The 5298-nt window shown below is 45.4% G+C and overlaps 1 protein-coding gene across 1 annotated transcript in view; it reads right to left on the bottom strand.

Annotated features, from left to right (window-relative positions):
* The window catches only part of SIK1 (salt-inducible kinase 1), a 107654-nt gene that overhangs the window by 16511 nt on the left and 85845 nt on the right, over positions 1 to 5298 (bottom strand). The gene's annotated exons all lie outside the window — the stretch shown is intronic.

Genomic DNA, 5298 nt, shown 5'->3' with positions numbered 1-5298 from the left:
GGCGTCGGGTTTGGGGACATCGGGGCTGGGGACACCGGGGCTGGGGACATCGGGGCTGGGGACACCGGAGCTGCGTTCAGGCGTGCGGGTCTTCAGCGTTCGCGCGGCAAGTGACCGGAACGTTCGTACATTTGGTCTCAAATCCCAGCCCCAAAAGCACGTCTTGAGCGACGCCTGCCACATCTGTCCCTCGCCTTTATCTTCCCTGCTAGAGCCAGCCCGGGCGTTTTTCAGACAAGTGGTTCCCCGGTCGGTCGGTCGGTGGGGTGACGTCCTGACTGGACGTCCTAGACCGAACCCCCGGCCTGGCCACCGTGGCCGGTGTCACACGCAGGGTGCTGGCCCTCCCGGCCCGCCAGAGGTTCCATGCAAAGGGGTTTGCCAGGCGTCTTGAAGTGTGGTGGTGCCTGGGGTGGGAGGGGTGTAGCTCTGTGGGAGAGGTGTGCCTGTGCTTCACACCGACTTCACAGCCATCAGCACAGCTGTTTTCACCTGTAGTTGACGGTCTCCTTAGGGGCTGAAAGAGGGTAGATTTAGATCCGATTTTAGGAAGAAATTGTTTACTCTGAGGGTGGTGGGAATCTGGAAGAGGTCACTCAGAGAAACTGTGGATGCCCCCTCCCTGGAAGCTTTTGAGGCTTGGAGCAACCTGGTCTAGCAGGAGGTGTCCCTGCCCATGGCAGAGGGGTTGGGACCAGGTGATTTTTAAAGGTCCCTTCTAACCCAAACCATTCGCTATGATTCACTGTGACCCAGGTCACGGGACTGCTGCGCGATTCGCTGTAAGGGAAGGAATAGCACCTGGGCAATTGTAACACTCAATTAGTGCTTACACAGTGCCTTGAATAACTCACATGCAAAGCTGCCTTATTATTATTATTATTGTTGTTGTTATTATTAAGCTAACAGTATATTCTCCACGGAGCTGATGAAGAGGAGGTGACGCACGAGCAGCACATACAGTAGCAACTGTGAACAGTGCCCCAGGAGTTAAAAAGGGGGAAAAAAAAATTACCTTAATAATTATTCCTCTGCTGTGGCGGGATTTTTCTCCCTTTAATTTTAGTTGCTGTTTTCATTTGAAATTGATTAAGTGTTTTAGGATGGCAAACAAAACTGGTCTTTTTAGAGAGAACACTCAGCACAGCCAGCCTCAGCTAGGAGTGTGACATTCTTGTTTCCTTTCAAGAACTCAGTTTCTTCCTTCCCACATGGAAAGGAGAGGACTGGATTTGGTGCTCACCCTAGCACCTCACGACTTTTTCCATCCTAAGGAGAGGCAGACCCCTGTGCCATGGGACTGCCTGGAGGGTGTGAGACCTCACTGGAGGACTGCGCTGGGGAGAATCCACCCACCATCCTGGCTTTAATGACCTGCATTAGATAGAAGAGGCAAGAAGAACTGGCAAGCGTTGCTCTCTGTGGAAAGTACTTATGTGGACCTGCCAGCTCTAGCCTGCAATATGGGGTACACCCAGCTTCTGCTGTGGAGGAGGGAGCATATAGTTTTTAAGAGTTACAGCACTAGTGTCTGATTTATTGAGAGTTAAAGACTTCCTGCATCTATTACTCTAAGCAGCTTTTGGGTATTTCTCTTCCATTTTGATACACGTGGGTCACTACAGGTTCCAGCAGCGCTGCTCAGAAGTAGCCATTGCCCCATTTTGGTGGTGTCATAATGACATTTGTTTTTCCACCACTTTCACCATGAATTCATACTGTCAAGGCATGATGAATCTCTTACACAATCCCGTTTTATCATCAGAGAGGTGCTTCTGTTGGGAAGGTTGATGCTGTTGTAATTTCTGCTTTGACACTTTTGCTGCCCTCTGGTGTTTTGCATATCCTGAACAAGGGATCACCTCAGAGAAATACCCATGGTTAGAAGAGGTATAATTATGGTGCTGGCTGGTGCATAACTAGGGTAGAAAAGTGAGGAAAGTGGAGAGGCACTTTCCAAAGCATTTCCAAGAGGACATTCCTTTGATTTCTCTAGGCAGAAAGGGAAACTGGGAGGACACAACTGCTAAGTTTTTCCATTGCAGCAGTCCTGTGCTCCCTCCCTAAGGGTGGCATGGTCTACAGATGGAAATATGCATGATGATTGCTGCCTTCCAGAACTCATCTTGTAGATATTTCCAGCAATTCAATCTTTAGTCATTTCACTCAGCATTTTCTATCAGTTTCAAAACAAACTAACAACAATAGCAACTTTCTTCACTTGGCAAAGAGAAAACAAAGCAAAGAAACGGAAGCATTCCTTTCTACCCATTTCACCCTCCACAGATGAAGTCAGAAGTCAGCCCGGTTTGCTATGGTAGGTTTGCTGGAGTGATGCAGTATAATTGTAGGGGTTTTGCTTGGTTGTTTTGTTGGGTTTTTTGTTTGTTTTCTGTTTGGTTGTTTGGGTTTTTTTTCCCCCAGAAAGCACCAATGTAATTATTTTGAAAATCAGATTTGTTGGGCTATTTTCAGCACCCCGTCATTTACACAGTTTCATTTACTAAAACCTTGATGAAGTCAATAGAGTTGTTCCCCATCAGAGCACGTTGGACTCTGACCTAGAAAAAAAGTAAAATTAAAGGTGTCATGTTCCAAAAACTGTAGGGACATTTAAAGTAAAGAAGCTTAGATAATCAACTAAAATACTTGTAGGCTTATTTTAAAGACAAAAGCATTATCTTGAAAAAAAATAAAATAATGGTACATGACTATTTCTAATATGACTTCAAAGTGTCTTTGAATTTGAAAAACTCCAGGCTGCCACTGCAATTTTGGCAAAAATACTTCAAAGCTAGCATATCCTTACTGAGGCATCACAATGGTATCCAGAAATATATTGCAGCCCACTGGAATGTCTTTGGTCATAATATTGCATCAGAGTTACATAATTACGAACACAACAGTGATCTTTTGTCATTAATGTTTATGACATTTCATAATGAATGAAGTGGTGACATTTCACTGACCTAATACATTGAGCTTGTCTTGCAGAATAAAGGTACATAGAGCTTCTCTTCAGCAGTCATCCTTATGTAGGGCTATAAAAGATCTTTTTAAAGGGTCATCACCAGGTATGTCAGGGTTCTCTGCTTTCCTAGCTATAAGATGCTACAAAAACTACTGTTAATATCCAGGCTCTGACCGGTTTTGTTTCCATTAAGGGAAGTGCAAACACGGAACAAACAAGGTGGGCTATGCCCTTGGGAGCGTCTTTCTTCTACTGTAATTGTTTCCCTTCCGTGTATGTCACTCTAATCGTGCTCCACTGTGCTGGGGCATGTGAACCTAGCTAACAACTGGCAACCAACATATGAAAAGATTATGTAAAAAGAGAAGTGGGCCAGGTTATTTCCATCGCGCAGGATGAAAAAAATGCAGAAGCTAAACAACCAACATTGAATAATGGTGTTTGAATTAGAGGTGGTTTTTTTTTCAATTGTTTAAGCTGAATGACCAAAGGTGGTGCTAGCAGTAAAAGTGAATGCAAACCTGTAATCTAACCGTGCCTGTTTAAATGTAGCTGAAGGTCATTTTAGAGTATGTGTGTTAATTTTCAGAGAGAGTGAGTATCCACAGTTTCTGCTGATTTTAATGGAAGCTGCAATTGCTCAACAGCTCTTAAAACACCCACCTGTAAGCTATCCTGCAAGGTAAAGTACATATTCTGCCAAAGGATTTGACTGAGGAGGACTCCAAGAGCCTCTGGGGCTGAGTACATCTATGTTAAGCTACCATTACTATTAGCATCAGGATTAACCAGGTCAGCATCTTCCTGGGGCATAACCATATGGCGTTCAGGTGCCTATAGACGAATATTTGGAAATGGCACTTTCCCATCAAGCATGTATGATCTTCATAGGCAAAATGGACAGGAGTTAAGGAAAAGATGAAATTTCCCCAACTTGCTACACTTGCTGTCCTCCTGGGAGGGCAAAAAAGACTACAAGATTAAGTGTCTTGCCCATGGTGGTGATTTGGCAAGTCTGTGGCGGAAGCTGTGAGATATATTTTTGGGTCCTGTGCCCTGGCAAACTGCTTTAACTGCAAGGCCATCCTTCACACTGCAATTAAGTGATTAATGTTAGTCTTACAGCTGCTATAAATAAAGCTATATACATGCTGGATTTAGTACAGTTTATACAATAGACAGCTCTTATATGTGATTTTTCACATCAGTCTGGACTTTCTGTAAGAGTAATACTTGTAATTTAACGTTAGTGACCCACTTCCAGCTGGAGTGTGGACAGAGGGGCAGGTCAGAGTCAGCTCGCTTTCTGGTGCTCTCAAGGTTTTGTCTTTGCCAGCAGTTTCTGTTGAGAGTGTGTGTGGCTTTTTGCTGCTCCCTGAAACATCCTACATGATGCAGTAGCTCTTGTATTGTTTTGTGGTTTACGTTTCTTTAGGCCACACCTGACAGGGAGGTTTAGCAGTGTAAGATCAGTCAGAAGCTGCCAGCTCCAAAGCAAAAAATAAATGGTAAGTAGACTTCAGATATGAGTGTAGAGGTGGAAGACATGTCCTTGATCCATTTAACAGGGGGCTTAGTTCCTGTGAAATTATCCTTCCTCTCCTCTGGCCCAGCATCCTTCCTTGCTCACTGCTATACACACAGCTGTAATTTGAAGCTATTGGTCCTCCCAGGGCCCCAGACAGAGCCAACAGCTGAGAAGAAGGCAAAGGTTCTGAGACTGAAGAGGCTGCAGACAGGGTGAAATGGAAACAACAAGCAGCAGGCAGCAGAAGGGGGGTAGTGCTGGAAACCCCTTGCAAGGGTGAGGGAAGAGAACCCGCTGACACAGCTGCAGAAAGACCAGTTGTGTGAAAAAGCTTGTGCTAAGGCAGGAATGAGTTGAAGAGTCTGCCATGCATGGGTTCTGAGCTGTCATATAGGAGGATGCTTGGTCACCCTGTCATCCATGTCCAGTCACTTCACAGCCAGAGGACACCACCAGCCCCAGCCAGGGCTCTCAGTGGGAGCACCACATTTAAGCTTTGAAGAAGAATGGCTCAATAACTTCTTTGCTTCACAATTACTTCTTTGCTTCAGTCTTCTCTGACAAGTGCTCCAACCCCAACACAAGGGCCAGAGAAGGTGAAAACAGGGACTGGGAGAATGAATTACCCCCCACCATAGGTGTAGAGCAGGTTCATGACCATCTAAAGAACCTGAAGGTGCACAAATCTATGGGACCTGATGGGGTCCATCCACAGGTCCTGAGGGAGCTGGCAGTTGCAGTTGCTAAGCCTCTGTCCATCATATTTGAGAGGTCATGGCAGTATGGTGATGTTCCTGCT

This window comes from Chaetura pelagica, unplaced genomic scaffold (genome assembly GCF_000747805.2).
Source record: "Chaetura pelagica isolate M959 unplaced genomic scaffold, ChaPel_1.0 scaffold360, whole genome shotgun sequence".
Classification (NCBI taxonomy): Eukaryota; Metazoa; Chordata; class Aves; order Apodiformes; family Apodidae; genus Chaetura; species Chaetura pelagica.
Note: the sequence above shows the minus strand (reverse complement) of the source record. Positions and strands in the feature narration are given on the sequence as shown.